This window comes from Akebia trifoliata, chromosome 3 (genome assembly GCF_017979445.1).
Source record: "Akebia trifoliata isolate Shusen 1 chromosome 3, ASM1797944v1, whole genome shotgun sequence".
Taxonomy (NCBI): Eukaryota; Viridiplantae; Streptophyta; class Magnoliopsida; order Ranunculales; family Lardizabalaceae; genus Akebia; species Akebia trifoliata.
Window position 1 is genome coordinate 18102175 of NC_141377.1, and position 23221 is coordinate 18125395.

Consider the following 23221-nt stretch of genomic DNA (forward strand, 5'->3'; position numbering starts at 1 on the left):
CAAAGACAATAATATACAAGTTAGGTTTGAAAGAATAATAATAAATTTCCCTTCCTAAAAACGTCACAACGTGATCGCCATAGTGATTAAGGAAGACTCATGCTAAAATTTCAATAAGTGTAACACAAGATATATACAAGCAAGTTTAACAAGTAAAATAGACTATTTAACAAGTTAAATGACACTAAAACATAGGGATTTTGCAATCCCCGGCAGCGGCGCCATTTGATTGACCATATTTTTAGTCATCAATAAACCCTATAGAAGATTGTAGTAAAGTGATTTGTAGGGTATCGTTATTGGCCGGGGATTGCGGGTACTCCTATTTTAAAGAGTCATAACAAATTTTAGTTAGTTTAATTAATAAGTTGGAAACAAACATATTACACAAATTTAAGGAGTTTTCAATTTTTGGCGATTCCGATTTAAAAAAAATAAATAAAATAAAAATAAAAATTAAAGAAATAAATATTTACAATTGATCATCTTCTCTCACAATTCAGAAAATCAAATTCATTAAATGACTAATCAAATTGCTTCAACATAGACAACAAATTTTATGCCTTAATTATTATATATCCGAATTGAATCAAAGTGCAAGCCTAAAGAGATTATGTATCTTATAAATTTCTTTTTAGATAAACCCTAGGATTTTGGAAAAGTCCATCATCTAGTTATTTTGATTAAGCAATCAAGTTAATACTCAGTGTATCTTTACAACTTCTCAAACAAATTATTAAGATCCAAAGGAATTATGATTCAATAACCTACTCTTCAAACCTATGGAAAAGTCCATGGCTAAAGAACATGCATTTTTCAGATCACAACTATTGTTCATAATTTTTACCACTTTTAAATCATACTCCAAATCAATTAGGTGATTAGAGATACAATTATGGCTTCAATGACTGTTAATATCAAAGTTTTCAATATGGCCAAACTAAAAATTGAGCATACATAATTAAAATTCACTGATTCATGTGTCTACATATCACCAATCCGGAAACATCAATTAATGAATCTGAAAGTCACTAACTCATTGAATTAAATATTTCCAACTTAAGAATCCAACAAGATGTTCTTTAATCCAATAGCAACCAGGGTTGAAATAATAAAAATAAATAAAAGTCATAAGGGTTACACTTTTTAACACAACCAAAGAAGTTTGAGAAGTGTTGATGGTGATGTTCCTCACGACGATGATGTTGATGATTGAAAACGGATACAAGCAGCAACTTCTTCTTCTTCTTGGCAATAACTCGTTGGCCCCTAGTTCCCCAAGTTTCTGGTTCTTCTTCTTCTCAAGAAAAGATTAAAATCAAAAAATACAGAGAGAGAGATAGAGAGAGAGAGAGAGAGATCTCCTTTTAGTCTCTTCCTTTTTCTTTTTTCTTCTTCACGTTCTTTTTTTTTTTTTTCCTCCTTAGAAGCCTACAAAATCTCATAAAAATATTCTAAATCTTATACTCCAATAACAATATCAAAATCTGACTAATTAAGGAAAAATTATTAAAAATAAAGTCCTAATATAATTAGGTAACTGGTGTTTTCAGTTGGAATTTTCGTGCACCAAATTTGGAGACTTTCAAAAATACACTGAATCAAATCCGTGTCAAATTCACGTCAACAGTGTACGTATATTAACTTCAAATCCGATTTTAACCTTGAGACAGCCCGTATCTCTCAAAACTCAAAACACGAAAGTTGTAGATATTTTTCTTAGCGTTCAACAGCATTTTGAATCATCTCAATCGGAGTTCGGATGAGAGAGTTATGCCCAAATTACAAAGCAATGTTGAAACTGTCCAAAATCGCCCAATTAATTTCGTTTTGCACTTAACACCTTCATTTGAATCCTAAATCAAAATAAAAGAATAATGAGTACATTTAGGCACTAAATATGTGTAAAGGACTAAATATTAAAGGATAAAAATTTTACATTTTGCATTCTTATCAATATATATTACATTACATGATTTCAAGTGTCCATCATTTTCAAAAATCATCAAATTTTTATCTAAGAATTCAAACGAGCTTCATTTCATGAAGTCAAGGATTTACACAAAAGTTTATCCCTATCAGACCCCCTACTTGGGTAGCTACACATAATAAAAACAAAACCCATCAACCTATCTGACATTTTCAACCATCTCACAATAAATCATTTCGGGTTTGCACAAATAAGGGTCTAATTTATTCTTTGTAGTTCTTTAAAAGCAGCTCCTGGAAAGAGGAACAGCTATAGACACCCCAATTTGCACGAATCCATTAGAAAAATCCAATTCATACTCTCAAGCCCCCATTTCTCTATCCCAAATTGTACAAAAATTTACTCACTTTTTCAAACCTCTCTCAACCCAACCTACTAACTAAAGAACTCTCACCCATATCTCAACCTTTAACCAAAAATCCTACCATCTCCAATCATCTACACTCAACCAAGCCTTCAACTCTCAAAGCCATCTCAAGAGTCAAGCTCATTTGAAAGCATCAAAGGACAAGGTGGGTGTTAGGTTTATTGTTTAGATTACATCTTCTACTTCTAATCCTTCATTTTTATATTTTCTTTTAGAAACCTCTTAAGATGTAACTCACACCCTCTCCCACCTTCAGTAGGTTGGGCTAAGATTTAATCGAAATGGTAGGGGTTGAAGCCCTCTTTTCCTTAATCTCATGCATCATGTTGTACACAATGCACACACTCACATATGTATGGCAATGATGAAGAAATGTGTCACCCTCTTAATAGGGTGAAACACTAGGTTTCTAGTCATGCATACATACATCAAAGTTGTGGCCTCAAGGGAACTCCATCATGGAGTCTCTCTAAAAACTCAAAACTAACATTTGTATACATAAAAATAATGTGGTTATATAGGGTCATCCTTTTCCATAGGAAGTTCTTAATGTCACATAGAAATCAAAGCCCTTTCTTTAACGGAACATTTCACTCAATGCACACTCCACCCCTACCATGCATTTATATGCATTTTATTTATTTTCTTAACTTTTACAAAAAGAATGGCCAAGCAAGGTAAGCACCTTTGGTGGAGAGGATGAGATGCCTAACACCTTCCCCATCCTCTAACTGGACCTCCTTACTTAGATCTTAGGTAGACCTTGTACTTTCCAACAAATGATAGAAATCAATTTCAAAAAATCATTTCGGATGCCTACTCACACCTATTTCCAAAAGAGAATGGTGTCGACTCAAAACAATATAGCATTGAAGTTTCACGATGAACTTCTCATGTTTACAACATCTAATGCCCCTGTATCTTCCCTCCCATCTTATGATTATGCCATTCCATCCCCAGGGGAACAAGAAGGCGAAACTAGGGTTTTGCATCTATTTCTATTTCCATCTCTCCTTGTCCAGTTCATGTATCTTCCTTTGCTAGGCTCGTTAAAATACTTCTTTTCTAGTCCAGGTTGTTTATGTCTTTCAAACGCTACCTCGTAGCAACCAATAGAGGTTTGATGCCTCTTAATTGATTGATTATGCAATTTTATCCTTTCAAAAAATGTTTTTTTTCCCTACAAGCCCAGTCCATCTCTTTCTTCTACTTCGAATCTCTCTCATGGGGAACCTTCTACCCTATCTTTTTATCTTGATGGGGTGCATACCTAGCTTCTTTTTGGTTAGCGGAGGGATTGGATGGCTATTCAATGAGTCGAAGCTTTATCAAATTCCTACCCCTAAGCGGATTTTGTTGAGTCAACATCCCAAGTACCATTGAGTGAATGACCTAACCAACGGGTAGATGGATAAGAGGATTCGTCCATGACCCCTCAATACATTCCAAAATCAATTATGGATAGCCCCGCTCGAGACCTCTTGCCTCATCATCCCATCCCTCTCGACTAGAAGGATTGCTTGAGGTCGAAGAATTTTCATACAATCTAAAAAATCTGGTCAAATGGTAGAATCATCTATGGGTTCATTAGCAAGCCTAACTACACTATACTGTAAAGTAGTAGGCCCCGTCGAAGGTCTTTAGGGTTCATTATTGGGGGTAGGGGACCTAAGTCAGTTTATTCCGTACCGTCACCACCTCATTATTAAGCGTTCTACTAATATCTACTTCTGTATTGCTAGGTGTAGTTTAGTCAAGGGCCAAATTGCTTTCTTATTGGTTTGAAGTACTTAATTAATAATTATTGTTATTTTGCGCACCTAACCTAAGATGTCACTCAAAGTAGTTGTTCACCTACTTACTAGACTCTAGTTTGCTACCTGAGCAGGAGAATTGATCCAGCTTGTGCCTCATAAAAAGAACTAGCAGGTTGGTGGTAGAATGATCAAAATCTAGAAAGCCCTCTCACTGGCCAATGATGTGGACATAACGTAACCACAGTTATGCCTGTTTAGGTCTTATCTCTATCTATAAAGAGCCAAACAGCTTGAGTCTTACGATGACTAGTCCCTATGACGGTCTCCCTCTATGTTAGATTGAATCCCCTGCATCCGTTGGATTGCAACAGAAGCGTTTGTAGTGCAACTTCAGCTGGTATATGGGAATTTCGATGGAACATGGACTCGTTAGTCACCCTTAATGATTGGGGTTGGCTGGCGAGGTGAGGTCTAAGCACCATTGTCACTGGCTCTCGACGGGGAGTCATAAAGCGATCGGCACATAGTCCCGAAATGACTGGTATGACACTCTGAGGCGTCCGATGCAGAGGTCCCTGAGCCAAATCACTCAACACCAAAAGTGTAAGTCGATGCTGGCACTTAAGCAAGCGTCGGGAGTGCTATTCCTGGCCCAATACCGCAAAGCATCATCGCACCATTTGATGGTGTTCTGGGGTGGACGGCCGGAGGATTGATTCTTGCCCTCAAAAGTTTCAGTATCACTAACTCGATCAGGTTTACTGAGGATAATCCCAATTTTTCATAAAAGGATAATAAAGGATCGAGGTGAATATGCTCCGGTTCAATTCTATCTACTTTACTAATAATATAGGGTTTACGCTGTATAAGTTGATCATTTGACTACATAGAAATATGCTTGATCACTCCTCAATTAGCCTAGGCGGCTTCGTGGCTCCTTCTAAAGGGATCAAGAAAATGGCCGGTCACATGGAGAAAGTCAATGGGGAAAGCACTAGAATTGTTGCTAAGCTATGTTTTTAGTTTCGATTGTAAAGCCCTGAACTCAGGGCTTGACTTTGGCATTCGTGGTCTACAAGACCCAACACGTAAAATCATCATTTAAGGGAGGCAGTTGGTGTGGATCGATCAGTAACGCATAGGAAGCTTTCTATGATCCAAATACACCCTTTCGACACTACCACCATCCTAATACTTACGGATCCCGAAAGACTTAGTAATGGAGATCGAGGTGCTGATCAAATAACTCAAGTCAATGTTCCCAAATATTATCAAGATCCATTGCAAGGAATTGGTGGTCCAATGACTAGGGCAAGGACAAAGAAGATGAAAGAGGCTTTACAACCCTTGATCGTGGAAGTGCAATACAAAGAGGCTGGACTAGAAGATTCTAAGACTAAATTTGAAGATTTCAAAGCCTCACCAAGGATAGTCACTTATCCTCTTATGCAAGGGATAGATTTGGAAGATCAAGTTGGATGCAAGGGTTAATTAGAAATTTTAATTTTAATTTTATTTAATTATGGGCTTTTCTGTTTTAATTGTCATTAGTTTAAATCTTTTATTTTCATCTCCTTTTTGCTCACTTTTCTCTCATGTTTCCCTTTCGGCCTCACTTACTCTCTTTTTAGTTTCCTCTTGCTCACACTTTTATTTCTCTCTCATTTTGTACTCTCTTGCTATCCTAATCTGGTCCACATAAGCTTGTAAAGGTTTGAGAGGGGCTAATACAATTTTTCGGTTGTTCATTACAAAAGAATAACGATTTTTGTACCCATCATGCGACACCCTCCTATCAAACTACCACGGTCTGCCAAGCAATATATGACTAGCATACATTGGGGCCACATCACAAAGAACCTCATCTTCATACTTGCCAAATTAAAAAGGAACCCGAACTTGCTTGTTTACCTTCACTTCTCTACAATCATTCAGCCATTATAGATTGTACGATCTAGGATGCTTCTTCCTCTTCAAATTCAACTTTTCTACCAATAAAGTACTAGCAACATTAGTACAACTCCCACTATCAATAATCAACGTACATACCTTATCCTTCACGTGGCATCTTGTGTGAGAAATATCCTCACGTTGCACCTCATCTCCTTCATCCTTAGGCTGTATACTTAGGGCTCCCCTTGTAACAAGTAAATCACCATGCATAGGTTCTTCCACTTCAACATCAGAACAATCCTCAAAAGGTAGCATCTCATCGTCACTTGAGCTAGCACTTTTGATTTTTTCATTTGCCCGTCCAACCATAATCTTTTTGTTTGGGCATTCGGAAGCAATATGTGAAACCACCCTCGATCCGTGGGGTGTGCGGATCCGTTTTTGACTTTGAGGTTTGGGAGTCGCCACCTAGTTATTACGGTCTAAGAATTGAGCATTGACTCAAATAGATAAAAAAATTAACTAATCTACAAAAAGAAACTAAGTCTAGGGATCACGTTATAACGTTGGAAGGTGTTAGGCACCAACCCCGCCCGGCAAAAATCGATCTCTACTATTTACCAGAAAATTACATTGCTAAAAGACCTAAAAACAAATAAATAAAATAAATAGAAGAAACTTGTACCTAGATATTCGTGACGATTTGTTCCCTCAGATTTGGTGGAGAGATTCCTCGTATGTGATTCCTTGCTTCGTTTTCGTCACTGAATCCGCTTCTGATCTCCAAGATGAAGTATCTGCTTCCTAGATCTATGTGTTTTCTAATTTTTTGATTGATTTCTAGGTATTTTTGAAGGGTCTCTGAGAGTTTTTTGAGTAAAAGTTAGGGTTTGGATGATAGGTAAGTGGTTAGAGCTTCAAAATTAAGGTTTTGGGAAAGCTAGGGAGGCTTTTTGACCTACTTTTTCTAGGGTTTTCTTTTACCTACGAAATTAGGTTGTGGAGGCTCTCTATTTATAGAGTTTTTTGGGTAGAGTTAGTTTTTTATAATGTTTCTTTTAGGGTTTTAATTAGGGTTTTGACTTTAGTTTGATGAAATTGACTTGGTTCAATTAGATTAGGGTTTTAATTTGTGTTTTGACTTAAGTCTTATGAGATTGACTTGGTTTATATTTTTAAATATTTTATTTATTAATTTCAAAACTAAAAATTTTAAAAATTGGAAAATTATTATTTTGTCCCCGAAGAGAACTTTTACATTTCAAGTCGATTTTTAATGTTTCGAGATGTTTTAGAATCGATTTTTCATAAGGAATTCAATGGGATTAATTGTTTGTGTTATTTATGAAATTTTTTGGCTTGAAATGATTGTCATCCCTTATAAGGGGTATTTTCATAATTTTATCGAATTTGGTGAAAATTTGCGAAATGATTTATTTGATTTCATTTTGTTGTTTTATGTATTAGAATGGATTTTCCTAAGCGTGAGAGGACTCTAAGGATGTTTTGATGTTATGGGTATTTTGATAATTTGGTCATTTTTTAGTAATTTTTATCATAAAGCTTTTTTTTTATCTGTAAAATGATGATTTTTATGTTTTTGGGGTTATATTTTCCTAGCTTAGCGTTGTTTCTACAGTTTTATTAGTTTGAGATACCTCATCCGAATTTCTAAAACATATATAGTAACAAAATAGAGTATTGGAATAATCATCCATCATTGAGAATCGTTGCGATCAGATTGACGAGTTGATTAATCAAGTGAATGCAAAAATGAGGTGTCTATAGATGCCCTTCTTTGGCAGAGGGTTGAAGCAAATTAGATCGCAAATATATTTCGGTATATAGTGCGATATCCGAATGTCAAAGCTAGTGCCAGTTCATTTTGCAGTCTGATTTAGAAATTTGCTAGGATGTTCGGATCCTTGAGGGTAAAACTCTTCCCGAACTAAAAAGTTGTCAGGTCCTTGAGTGTAAGCTCTCACTGACAGTGTCAAATCCTTAAATTAAAAAAAAAATTCTCCTTGACTAAAAACGTGCAAGTGTGTGTACTCGAAATCTGAAATAAATCTCGAAGATGATCTGAGCTAGATCTGAGCATAAATTAAGTAAAATCTAAGTATAAAACTGAGCATAAAATAGAGCATAATTTGGGCATAAACATAGTATAATTTCGAGAAAACCCTCGGCGATATCTGAGCATAATTCCGAGAAAACCCTCGGCGGCATCTAAGCATAATTCCAAGAAAACCCTCTGCGGCATCTAAGAATAATTTTGATAAAACCCTCAGCGGCATCTGAGCATAATTCCGAGCAAACCTTCGACGGCATCTGAGCATAATTACGAGAAAACCCTCAGTAGTATATGGCTGAGTAAAACTAGGAAGGGGAGAATGAATCTGGGAAAGAATGATTGAAAATTAATTTGGAAAAGAATGATTGAATCTGGGAATCAATAGATCTGATTGAATCTGGGAAAGAAAGAATGCCTTATCTCTATTCTAGGTGAAAGGGTAATAAGTTATTCTCTGGGCAAAACTAAATATGATCAGAAACGCTTCTGTCTGAACCTCAATGTCTTTCAAAATTTTATGAATTTTAACTTATTTTGAACCTCAATGGTTATCAAAAAATTGTTGTTAAGAGGGTAACCTTAAATTTGGAATTCCCATTATCTTTTAGGATTAACATTGATCAAGTTTGATAAAAAAAAATGCGCCTAGTTTGACAAGAAACATTTTATTGAACACATCTAAAAAATTGCTCCTAGTTTAAGGGGGAACCTACATATCAAAGAAGAAAGAAAGTGCCTCTTGTATGAAGGTTTGAAATATTTGATTACCACAAGCGCAATAAAGATTCAACCTTTTAATTTCGACTTTTTATATTGAAGATTTTGAGTCAGGCTCAAGAGAACAAAATATTTCCTTTTGAGGCTCATCATGGAATTCACCCTTCTCCCCCTTAGTTCACTTGGGGAAGCAAAGATTTTTAGATTAATCGTAGACGAGATACTTGTGACTTCTGAGTCTTTGCCTGGTTTAAGCTAAGTGTTGAACTTATTCGAAGTTCAGATGTTTCGGCTTGAACCTCCTTTCGACTTTTCAACTCTACGAAAATTTTCTTCTATTTTTTCTTTGTTGCTCTAACTTTTGCCTAAATTGTCCTTTGAGGTTTTCAAACTAGCGAGCATGCTCTAACTTTTGCCTATATCGTCTTTTCAAGTTTTCGATCTAGCGATCTTTCTTTAATTTTTGTTTTGCTCTGATTGTTGTCATAGTCGTCCTTTCAGATTTTAAGCTTTACGAGCTTGCCTTAATTTTTACCTAAGTTACCCTTTTCGTATTTTCAACCTGGCAGGTTTTTTTTTTTTTTGAACTTCTGAAATTACTGTCTGATCATGTTTTCCTATCGTCATTGACTTTTCGCACGGTACTTATAAGGACTTTCATGGGTAAGGTTAGGACTGGGCATCGAATATAAAAAAAGGAATTTTGAGACTCAAAAAATCGAATGCCCCTTATGTGGCATTTTCTCTTAAATTTTCTCTTTTCCTTTGAATTTTCGTCCCCATTTTGATAATATTTCCTTTTTGAATTTTATTTGTGGGGGAATTTGTTTTTTAATGTGGTTAGGCCTAAGGTAATTTCTCAGGTTTTCTACGTACCCCAGAATTTTGGGATCAAACCAAAACGTAGTTCGAATTTTTCTCTCCCCTAGGTTGGGTGATCAGGCTGAGAAAGAAAAATGCATCATTTTTTATTTATTATTATATTTTTTTTTGAAAAGATTGCAAAGGGCTGAGAAAGGAGATATTGAACTGGGTAGCAAGAAAATTGATTCGGCCAAAGATGGCCTCCTTAAATGTAGTACCGTTTGATTTGGTCAAAGTTGGTTGGTTCTGACAATTCAATTCCATCATGGTCTTAAAGTCTGACTATTTTTCCCGACAATATTTCTTTGATGATGAACGGACCTCCCCAATTTGGTTTAAACTTCCCTCTAGGACCCCGACTTATAAGTGACGGGCCTTGATCTTTTTGTCAAATGCACAGGAGACTCTTCTTTGATAAGCCTGCACGTGGTACAAAGCTCTTAGTCGTTTTTCTTCAATCAAATTTAATTCTTCATACCGTTGACGAACCCAATCTTCTTCTGACAACTGACTTTCCAACAAGACCCTAAGAGACGAGATTTCCATTTTAACTGGCAAGACTGCTTCCATGCCATATACTAAGGAGTAAGGAGTAGCTCCAGTAGAAGATCGAATTGAAGTTCAGTAAGCCATAACGCAAACGACAACTTCTCTGACTAATCCCGATGTGATTGACACATTTTCCTGATGATTGTCTTAAGATTCTTATTGGCTGCTTCAACTGCTCCATTGCTCTGAGGATGGTAAGGAGATGACTTATGATGAGTGATTTTAAACTTTGAATACAGAGTAATAACTTTGGCTTTGAAGTGGGACTCGTTATTAGAGATCAATTTCGAAGGTACCCCATATCGATTGATGATATTCGCTCGAATAAACTTTACAACTTGAGAGGTAGTGAGGATAGCATAAGAAGTGGCGTCGACCCATTTAGTAAAATAATCGATAGCAATTAGAATTTGTGCATGTCCGTTTGATGCCTTAGGCGATATTTTACCAACAATGTCAATTTTTCAAACTAAAAATGGCCATGGTGAAGTCAAGCCAACTAATTTGGAAGGTGGCACATGTATGAGATTTACATGTATTTGACATTTGTAGCAGGTCTTGACCATGTGATGACAATCTATTTCCATCGTGGGCCAATAATAACCTTGTCTCATAATTCTCTTAGCTAACATTTTCCCACTCATGTGAGGACTACAGTCCCCTGAATGTAGTTCAACCATTATTTTTTCAGCATGATCTTCATCAACTCATGACAAATGAATCCCATCATAAGACCTTTTGTATAAATTTCCTACGCACAAGATGAACTGAGATGCTAATCTTAGTAGGATTTGTTGTTCCTTCCTCGATGCTTCTTTTTGGAAATCTTATTTTTCCAACACTCTTTTTATATAAGTATACCACAGCTTTCCATCGGGTAGCCAAGTAGCAATATTGATCTGATAGCAATATGCAGGTTTGTATTTGATTTTGATAGTGATCGACCTCAATTCCATGATAGGGGGCGAATGGATCACTGAAGAGAGAGTGACTAACGCGTTAGCAAATCTATGATCTTTCCTTGACAGGTGCTGGAACATGATAGCTTTAACTTACTCACTAAGTTTAAAAAATACTCATGATAAGGCTTCAACTTTCCATCCCTAGTTTTTCATTCTTCCAATGACTGATGTATGACCAAGGTTGAATCCCTGAAAACTTTAATTTCTATAATGCCCAGTGTGGATACACGATTTATTCAATTTTGAATATATCAACCACTTTGAGGGATTTTGGAGTCGCCACCATTCATATTTGAAATGAGTATGAATGGTCACTAGATTACATTTTTTTGAAAAATATGTCAATTTTAGAATTTTGGTGACTCTCGTACGAATATGACTCACTTAGCCCAACTTTTGATTTTAGGTAAGGGGGTTCATTTTACGGAGTAAGGAAGGTGTTAAGCACCCTACTCCACCCACCATAGTGGTAACCTCGGATTCGGTCCATTCTTGAAAATAAAAATAAAATAAAAGGAAATCAGAAAATCTTACATGTGCCCTCAAGTATGAGGGACTTTAATATTGATTCAAACCATTGAAGGCACCCTTATTGAAAAAGGGGCCCTTTGATTGTTCAAGCCATTGATAGTGTATGTGTAGGTGTAAAGAGGGGGAGAAGTAGAAGAGTGAAGTGGGGAGGAGAGAAGGGGGGTGATTCTTGTCCAAAGCCCACCTTGTTCTTCTTGACCATTTTTTACTTTCCTTGACTTGCTTGAGAGAGTTGAGAGTTGAGAGAAAATTAAGAATTAAGTATTAAGGGTTGAGAGTTGAGGTGAGTTGAGAGTAAAAAAAAAATTTTAAATGAATTTTTTTTTCAAATTTTCATTATGTAGTGAGAGTTGAGAATGAGGGGGGGTTTTTATAGAGTTTGGGAGTTATTTTTATGGGTAAGATGAGGAGAAATTTTGGGAGAGTAGAGAATGTCATTAGTTTTGAGGGTGGGGATATGAAATTAGAAGTTAGGAGAGGGGTAATTATGTAATGGAGGTAAATGGGTTATGTTTTGATCCAAATGGTTTGGATCTTACCCAAATCATTTTGGGGGAGTGTTTGGTGAGGTGAGGTGATAGGTGTTTAAGAGGGTGGTTGTAATTGAGTGGTGTTTGGTTTAAGAGAATGAAGGCTGTAAGAGGGTAGTTGGGAGGGTGAGGGAGATGGTGACATGTGGCAAGATGTGTGGAGATTAGGGGTTTAAATTTAATTGATGGGAGAGAATGAGTGTTTGATTTGAGAGGAGGGGTATAGGTTTAGGGTGTAGAGATGGGTTTATAGGTAATGATAAGGGTAGATTAGGGGAAGGTGATGGTTGGTTAGTAGGGAATGATGATAGTAGGTTAGGGGGTATGGATTGATGTGATTTTTTTAGAGAAAAAGTAATAGGATAGTTAATTTTTTAGAGAAAGGAGATGGGAGTTGGTGACTTGATGAGGGAGGTGAGATGGGATGATGACATATGTCATTTTTTATGAAAAAGTGATGATTGGTTTGATGTAGGTAGTGGTTTGTGGGTTAAGGTTAATGGATTGGATATGGATAAAGGCTTAGTAGGGGTATTGGGCTTGGGTTTTAGGAAGGATTTTGGATTTTAAGAATTGGTTGGAGTCATTTTGGATTAGGTTTTCAATGATGGGTATGTTTTACGTGATGTGGGATTAAATTTAGGTTAGGAGTTAAGGTGAGAAACGCATTTTGTTTGTGTTGAGGGTTCGTGGGCTTTAGGTGGGCTTTGGTGAGTATTCCAAGTCTCATTTTGCATTTATTTATTCTTTTAGGAATTTTGGGGATCATTGGATTGATCAAAACGTCACGTGTTAACAAATTAAGCTTTTTTGGCCGGTTGGTGAATTTATCGAGTATTTTTAACAAATTAAGCTTAATTTGTTAACACGTGGTCAAGTCCTTTTGGTGGGCCCACTAGACCACTAGGAGGTCTTAGGGGCCTCGGTTCTATCAAAATGTCATATTTGAGTGATTCGGGCTTTTAAGGCCCGTTGGGCAATTTTATTGAAAGATTGTTATTTTTGGACCCTTTTGAATGGGGACTCGTTCAAATTGGGGTGTGTACAGCTGCCCTTCTTTGTAGAAATTGCGTGCAAAGAACTGTAAAGAATAAACTAAACCCCTATTTGTACGGGCCGGGAAAATTCTACAAAACACCACTTCAAATTATCGATTGAATTAATAATCTTCATAAAAAATGGCTACTCAAGCGCAGAGTTTAACAGAATTTTACCTTATTAATCCCTTGATCTCGATGGCGCGGAGCTCGTGTGAGATCTCGGATTTGATGAGTTGTGAAATTTAATAGTTGCTTCAGTCGTGTTTTGACAGATCGGAGTTGAGTGTAACTCGAAAAGTTTTTTTTTTTTAATCTTACTTTATTTTTACGATAACTTAATCCTCCAAATTCATGCATTGACCCTTGTAATGACGCCTTTGATTCTTTCAATGATGCAAGCAATAAGGTTATTAACCGTTGCCACCAATCCAAGAGGGAGTTTTTGTTGTTGGAATTGAATCAATCAGGATCTGAAGGCAGGAGGGCTATATGGTCTGGATCACCCCTATTTAGAACCACATTCATTGCAACAATATCAACAGGAGCATAAACTAAACTCTTGCAAGATCAGCATGTTGTTCTGATTGGAATTTGGAGTATTTACTCACAGTAGAGATACACAATTACCAAGATTAGGAGGTCGTCCTAGGTCTTTGAGGAGTAAGGAATTTTCCATTTTGAGGATTGAGATTTGTGATCTACGGGAGAGCCTTTGCGTCTTACTTGGTGAGTCATGATGCTTCGGACACTGAAGTGGTGGTGATGGGGCAAGCTGCCTGAATTCGTGCCTTGGAAGAGAGACTTGATTCTTTCTTCATTTCTCGCTGAGATACATGATTAGCACATATATTTTTTTTTGTATTTTCTTTAAATTTTTTTTTAAATGAAAAGAAAATAGGTTTTTTACTTACTTGGCCTCAGGTGTATCTATTACTTTGAAAACATGAAGTTTGAGTAAGTCTTAGATTTTTCATCATTTGCCAAAATAGTAGTTTTGAAAACATTTTGAATTTTTGTGACTTGTCTTTGTTGAATAAATATTGTAGATATAGAATATGAAGACTTTTGATACTTCGATGATTTCTGTGTTTTTGCCAACTATTGAGGATATAGATGTCAGTAGATCTTAGGCTCTTTTTAGAGTCATCCCCAGTGCCTCAGTATTGGGTGAATATCGATTGAGCACGGGACTTGTGATTTCAGGAATTTTTTACTGTTCACAGTTTATACTCTACGGGCCAGGAGTTCATTATTTTGTGTTTTTTTTATTTTTTTCCCTTATTGCCCCTGGTGCCAATTACGATTTTCATCAGACCTGATTTCCACATTTTTGCGTATTGATGCCTTTTTGGGTTTTCATCGTACCGGTGGCTTTGATCTTGTCATAGTCTGATTTTTTTACTCATAGCGTCCTTTCAGTTTTTCACTATGCCCTTGCAGACTATGTTTGTATATTTTTAGATTTTTACATTAAATTCTCGTTTTGATCCTCTGTGTCTTTGTGGCTTGGTGACTCAAGTTGAGCTGTGAGATCAGTGACTCTACTCTTATAGTGGCGCTCGTTCTTAAGTGATCGATCTAGATTCTCCTCTCATGTTTACTGACGACTATTCATGGTTCGGTAACTCAAGTTGAGTCGCGAGATCGACTACTTTACACTTCGAGTACTCTGTTTTTTCTAATATCCGATCTAGACTCCCTTCTCGAGTCTTCCAACCATTAATAAGATTTAAGATCCAGATCAAGTTATAAGATCATTGGTGCTACCATTGTCATTGTGAAGTTTTAAAACGTACCCTGATCCGAAAGGACTTTTGGTGGGACGAAAGTTGGTTTAGGTTATGGGTAATGGAAAAAATATAAAAATTTTAAGATCTGAATCTATCTAGAGTGGGTTAGACGTGGGGTTTATCTATTTTTATTTTGAAAAGGTGATCTATGTCTCCTTCTAGCGTCTCTCGAACTTGTTTAGACTTAAGATTTGGGTCGAGCTAAAGATCAAGTGTTTCATTTTTTATTATTTGATTATTTTGTATTTTTAACTGTTCACAGTTTATCCTCGTGCGGGCTAGGAGTAATTTGATGTTTTGATTTTTTTTTTCGTACTGTTGACTTGCCTCAGTCTTAGGTTAAGAAATGAATGTGATAGCTCAAAAGGGTTGACTAGGGTTAGATAGTTATTTTCAAGATAGCAAAGATGGCCTTTCGTCATCTCAGGATTACTCTTAAGGTGTAGTACTTCTTGACAGTGTCAGCATTGATCGGTTGAGGAAAGACTTGTCCGTCCATCTCTGTAAGCATCAGAGCTCCTCCCGTCATTACCTTTTTCACTATAACTGGTCACTCTTGGATCTCTGTAAAATATTTTCCCCTGACATCTTCTTGGATTGGCAAACTTTTCTTCAAAACAAGGTCTCTTGGCAAGAAATCTCTAGGTTTGACCTTTTTGTTGTAAGCACGATCTATTCACCTTTGGTAAATTTGCCTATGACAGATAGCTACAAGCTATTTCTCCTCTATTAAGTTCAACTGATCGAACTGAGCTTGAACCCATTCTGTTTCGTCTAACTCTACTTCTTTTAAGATCCGGACGGAGGGAATCTCAACCTTGACAGGTAAGACTGCTACCATTCCGCATATCAATGAGTACGGAGTTGCCCCAGTCGAGGTTCGATATGAAGTCCGATAGACGTGAAGGGCGAAAGGCAACATGTCGTGCCAATCCTTGTATGTAACAGTCATTTTCTCGATGATTCTTTTAATGTTTTTGTTGGCTGACTCGACGGCTCCGTTCATCTTGGGTCTGTAGGGTACCGAGTTATGATGAGTGATTTGGAAGTCTTCGCACATTTTGATCATATCCTTGTTCTTGAAATTCTTGGCATTGTCAGTTACTAATCCGTTGGAAAGCCCATATCGATAGATGATGTTGTTCTTGACAAACTTCAATACATTGCTTTTGGTGACATTGGCATATAATACAGCTTCTACCCATTTTGTGAAGTAATCGATAGTGAACAGAATGAAGCGATGTCCATTTGAAGCTTTTGGAGAAATATGCCCAATAGCGTCCATGCCCCAAAGTGAGAAGGGCCAATGAGTAGTCATGCTGTGCAATTCTGAAAGTAGAGTGTTTATCTTATTGGCATAGATCTGGCAAAGATGGCATTTACGAACGTGCTGATAGCAATCTCTTTCCATTATTGTCCAATAATATTTCATTCTCATGATCTTCTTGGCAAGCATGTGACCATTTATGTGAGGTCTGCAAACTCCACCATGTACAGTCTCGATCAATTGTTTAACCTCTGTTTCTGTGACACAACGGAGAAGAACCTCGTGATGTGATTTTTTGAACAGAGTCCCATTACTTAAGAAGAATTGACCTGCCAATCTTTGGATGGTCCTTCATTCATTTATCGTTATATCTGACAGGATGGTTAGATCTTTTAAGTATGCCTTGATGTCTGAATACCACGATTTCTCCTCGGGCTCTGTTATATCTACTGATAAACAATAGGCTGGTTCGTCTTGGACACCAATTTTGATAGGATCGATGACTAGGTCCTTTGAAATACTGATCATGGAAGCAAGCATGACCAGTACATTTGTAAACTAATTTTGGCTCACGGCATGTAAATGAATGAGATCTGATGATGTTTGAGCTCAATTCTTCCAAGCACTCATGGTAAGGGACTAATTTTTATTCTCAAGTCTTCCATTCTCCGGTTGTTTGATAGACCACTAGACTTGAATCTCTGAATACATCGATTTGGTCCACTTCCAAATCGATTGCTGCTTTTAACCCTGCGATACATGCTTCATACTCTACCTCGTTATTGGAATATTGGAATTTCAATCGGATGGCGATCAGAACATGAGATCCATCAAGTTTGATTAAAATTGCCCCTATTCCATTTTTTTTATGATTTGGAGTTCCGTTGAAATACATCTTCTAACCTTACTCTTCATCACTATCTTCAACTTCTGTCAACAAGATGACCTCATTTGGGAAATTTGTCTTTAATGGCTCATAGTCAGGTAAGGGATGCTTAGCTAAGTGGTCAGCAATGGCTTGTCCCTTGATGGCCTTTTAAGTGACATAGGTGATGTTGAACTAAGATAATAGTAATTGACATTTTACGGTGCGACCTGTCAGCGCTGGCTTCTCAAAGAGATTCTTGAGAGGGTCCATTCGAGCGATAAGCATAGTTGAGTAGTTGAGAAGGTAGTGGCGCAATTGTTGAGATGCCAAGACCAGTGCACAATAAGTCTTCTCGAACGCCGAGTACTTTGCCTCATAATCGGTGAACTTCTTGTTGAGATAGTAAATGGCTTGCTCTTTTCGACCTGACTAGTCGTGTTGCCCCAATACACAGTCCATAGACGTTTCTTGCACTGAGATATACATTAGTAAGAGTCGCCCTAGTGTAGGACGCACCAAGACTGGCGGATTAACCAGATATTTTTCTATCTTATTGAAGGCTTCCTGACAGTCCTCGTTCCACGCTTTTGGTACATCTTTTCTTAGCAATTTGAAGACTGGTTCATAAATAGGCATGAGTTACGCAATGAATCTGATGAAATACTGTATTCTGCCCAAAAATGCTCTGACATCCCTTTCTGACACTAATGCTTTCATCTCAAGAATGTACTTGGTCTTTGCTAGATCTATTTCGATGCCTCTTCTCCTGACGATAAAGCCTAACAATTTTCCTGATGTTACTCTAAAGACGTAATTTGCTGGATTGAGCCTCAGACTGTACTTCCTTAGTCGATTGAACAACTTTCTCAAGTTTATCAGATGGTCTTCCTTTAAGCTAGACTTAGCGATCATGTCATCCACATAAATCTCTATTTCTTTATATATCATATTGTGGAATAAAGTCGTCATTGCGCGTTGATAAGTTGCCTCGGCAATCTTGAGCCCGAATGGCATGACTTTATAATGAAAAGTGCCCCAAGATGTGATGAATGTTGTCTTCTCCTAGTCTTCTTCTACCATTTTTATCTGATTGTAGCTTGAGAAACCATCTATGAATGAGAACATACCATGCCCCGCTGTACTATCAACTAGAATATCGATGTGGGGTAGTAGAAAATAATCCTTAGGACTGGCTTTGTTCAAATCCTGATTGTCGACACACATTCACACTTTCTCGTCCTTCTTCAGTACCGAAACGATATTGCTAGCCATTCGGGGTACGTGGAGACTGCGAGAAATCCTACTAAGAACTATTTCATCACTTTGTCTTTGACTTTGAGTGTCTATTTTGGCTTGAGTCTTCTCAACTTTTGTTTGATCGGCTTGCTCCCAAGAGCGATCGACAGCTTATGAACAACGAGATCTGTGTCTAAGTCGGGAATATCTCTGTAGGACCAGGCGAAGATGTCTTGATAGTTACACAGTAGTTCAATTATTTTTTCTTTTTGTTGAGTGGTTAACAAGGCTCCGATTTTTACAACACGTGGGTCATCTTCATTGCCGAGATTAACCAAGTTTGTATCCTCAATGTTTGGCTGAACACCTTTTTCATGTTGTTCTAGAAGATCTTTCATTTCTTTAGGAGGGTATTCCACTTCGTCCTCAGACTCTTCCTCAATTCCCATGAGATCGAAGTTGAATTCAAGATCGAAGTCATACTCATCCCTTTCATAATTTGTTCTATCAAAGGTCCATTTGATTGAGATAAATCCCTTAAATTTCGAGAAAACTCTTTTTTTGGGAAGATATCTCTTTTTGTGAGATTTTGAAAGCTTTTTGATTTTTTTATTTATGAGATGTTTTTTATTTTTTTTATTTTTGAAGAATTTTTGATATTTTTTTGTTTTTGAGTATTATTTTCCAGACATCTAAAATAAGAAGAGCAATCATGCATTAGTAAAGATAAGGAACCCTCAAAAAAGTCTTTACCCTAGGACGATGGCTCGTTATGATTATCTGGAAAATTGATTTTTCCTAACGGCGTCTTTTTTTAGAGGCCTCAGCAGCTTCAAGGGTTAAAGGGAATTCTTCCCAATTGTTCAAAATCTCTCCTTCCTTGATGGGGTAGATGAGGTGAGATGGTGGTTCTTTTGGTGATTCAAAGATGGCCATGATCTCTAGTTGAATTTTTTCAGAGTTGGGCATAGCCCCTCCTAAGCTTGGGGGGATAATGACTGATGCCCAGTCGATACCAATGGGGAAGGGTGATTCTTTCTCTTTGTTCATGGTGATTTCCACTTTTGCAGGCTCTCTTGTCATTTCTGTTAGACTCTCGTTGGAATCCCCATTGAATAAGACATCAATGCCCTCCACGAGGGATGGTTGGGACTCAACAACTGAGTCTTCTCGAATGCGTTGGGATTTGAAACTTACTGTTTTCTTCTTTCTGGTTGGCTCTGTTGGCAGTGGTTCCGATAGATTGTCAGGCCTGACTTGTGATTTCGGGAAGCTGATGCTGATGTGAGGAACCTCGCCCAGATTCCAAATGTTTGGTTCACGATTTTACTTTCTTGCTAGTCGAAGTTCTCTCTTCTTGTCATTCATGTCAGCAATGTCTATCTTTGTAGGTCTGAACCTCAAACCGAAATAAGGAGTGTGCTTCTTTGCTTCGACTAGCGTGGCTTTCCCTTTTCTTTCCGTTCCCAACCCTTGCTTGGGTCGATAACTAGCGCTCTTTAAGACTCGACAGATCATCAAGTTTGCCCTTGAGAGTTCTGCCTTTACTCTCTCTTTTCCTTTTTCAACATGGTTAACGGCAGCGAACTGATAGGAGTGGTATAGTACCTTTTCCTTTGTCATTTCTATATCAATGAAGGGAACGTCCGGGGCTCTTCCAACCGGGATTAGGTTCTCTACCAAGACGAATATCATCCTCTGCCCCATGATAAATTTGACTCTTTGGTACAAAGAGGAAGGCACTGCCCCAGCAATATGGATCCACGGCCTACCCAGCAGCAAATTGAATGTCGTTGGTATCTCCATGACCTCGAACGTTACTCCGAAGGTACAGGGTCCTATAGTGATTGGTAAATCTATCTCTCCTAGAGAATCCCTTCTCAAATTGTCGAAATCTCGGACAACCTTATTGTTAGGTATGGCGTGTGACTAATCAGCATTGAGTTTACAAAATGTTTCGAGAGGATAAACATTGAGGGCCAAACCATTATCGATTAACACCCTTGCAACCATCATGCCTTTGCACATGACCATAATATTTAACAGTTCAACATGCCTCCATCCCTCTGGCATGAACTCACTTTCTGTGAAAACGATGGGGTTGGGAGCCATGATCTGACCCGCTGTTTGTTCTAGTTGTGCTGGTGAAGTGGTCGAATGTACATGTGATTTTCTCAGAATTCTCAATAGTGCTTCTTGATGTTCTTCTGACTTTTGTAGCAAACCCAAAATACTGATCTTAACCGACTGTTTGTTCAACTGATCCACGATGTCGAGTCTGCAGTAAGTCCTGTCACCCCATCTATCTTTAATGAAATAGAAGAAGTTTCTTACTACCCCGAGTGCAATAATGATTTAACTGCTAATCTGACTTCGAAGGATGAATCTTCTGATGAAGAAATTCCTATCGAATTAATTAAACTACTTGAACAAGAAGATGAACGTCGGGCTCAACCTATAATGGAATAAACAGAACTAGTCAATCTCGGGACTAAAGATAATGGATTTGCTTAGAAAGTTCAAGGACGTATTTGCGTGGTCGTATAAAGACATGCCAGGAGTAAGTACGAATATTGTTCAATATCGGATTCCATTGTATCCCGATGCTCGACCTGTAAAGCAGAAACTCCGACATATGAAGCCAGAATGGACTTTGAAGATTAAAGAAGAGGTCACTAAGCAGATCAATGCTGGATTCTTGGAAGTGGTGGAGTACCCGAAATGGATTGCTAATGTAGTCCCAGTTCTCAAAAAAGATGGGAAAGTGAGAATGTGCGTGGACTTCAGAGATTTAAATAAGGCCAGTCCAAAAGACAGGTTTTCGTTGCTTCACATAGATGTATTGGTTGATAATACAGCAGGGCACGCCATGCTTTCATTTATGGATGGGTTTTCGGGGTACAACCAAGATGGACCCTCGCGACACGCAAAAGACATCATTCATCACGCAATGGGGAACATTTTGCTACAAAGTCATGCCTTTCGGTTTGAAGAACGCTGGGGCTACCTATCAGAGAGCAGCTATGACCTTATTGCACGACATGATACACAAGGAGGTCGAGGTCTGTGTGGATGACATGATAGTGAAATCCAAAGAACGATCGGGACATGTCGCTGCATTAGAGAAGTTTCTTACAAGGATCCAAAAATACCAATTACGCCTTAACCCTCAAAAATACGTATTCGGGGTGACTTCTGGAAAACTACTTGGATTCGTAGGCAGTCAAAGGGGGATCGAAGTAGACCTTGGAAAAATCAAATCTATACAAGAAATGGTACTTCCTAAGACTGAAAAACAGATTCGGGGGTTCTTAGGCAGAATTCAGTATGTCAACAGATTTATCGCTCAGCTCACTAATGCGTGTGAACCTATATTCAAGCTTCTCAAGAAAAATGAGTCGACAGTATGGAATGAGCAATGCCAAAAAGCTTTCGACCAAGTTAAGGAGTATCTCTCAAATCCGCCCATTTTGGTTCCACCTACCCCGGGTGAACCTCTCCTCCTTTACTTGTCAGTTATGGAAGAAGCTATAGGATGCATACTGGCACAGTACGACAAGGACAATCACAAAGAGAGGGTCATCTACTATATCAGCAAGAAGATGTTAGAGTATTAACGAAAGTATTCAGCTCTCGAAAAGACTTGCCTAGCACTAGTATGGGCTACTCAAAGGCTTCGGTACTACATCCTCTCTCATTCAATTATTCTGTTATCTCGGGTGGATCCTTTAAAATATCTCTTCGAGAAGCTGGCATTGACAGGTAGAACTATACGTTGGTTGTTGTTGTTATCAGAATTCGATATTACGCATGTTACGCAGAAGTCTATCAAGGGAAGAGCGGTAGCAGAGTACTTGGCTGATCATCCAGTGGTAGAAGGAACAAGACCTGCCGATCAATTCCCAGATGAAAATATCCTGAACCTTGAAGAAGAATCGCGAGATAGAGTATGGCGGTTATACTTTGATGGATCGGCGAATCAGAACGGGTATGGAATAGGGGCAGTCTTGTTCTCTCCTGAAGGATGCCATGTCTCGATCGCTATTAAACTAACTTTCTCCAATACTAATAATACAGCTGAATACGAAGCGTGCATTGCTGGGCTCGAGGCTGCTTTTAATCTGGGTATCACAGAAATTGAAGAATTTGGAGATTCAGCCTTGGTTATACATCAGTCATTGGAAGAATGAAAAACTAAGGATGTGAAACTGAAACCCTATCACGAGTATCTGCTAAATTTAGTAAGGAAGTTCAAAGCCATCTTGTTCCAACATCTTTCAAGGGAAGAGAATAGATTCGCTAATGCTCTGGCTACTCTTTCTTCGATGATCCATTTGCCTTCAGGCATGGAACTAAGGCCTATCACAGTCGAAATCAAAGATAAACCTGCATATTGCCATCAGGTCAACATCGTTGCTCGACTCCCTGACGGAAAGCCATGGTACACTGACATTCAAAAAGTATTGGAAAAATAAGAATTCCCAGTTGAAGCGTCAAGGAAAGAACGACAAACCCTACAGAGATTCGCATCCCAATTCATCCTGTACGCAGGAAACTTATATAAGAGGTCTTATGATGGAATTCATTTGTCATGTGTTGACGAAAATCAAGTTGAACGGTTAATGGAAGAATTGCATTATGGAAACTGTGGACCGCATATGAGTGGGAAGATGTTAGCCAAACAAATCATGAGACAGGGATATTATTGGCCAACAATGGAAACAGGCTGTCATCACTTGGTCAAGACCTGCCATAAATGCCAAGTACATGCTAACCTCATACATGT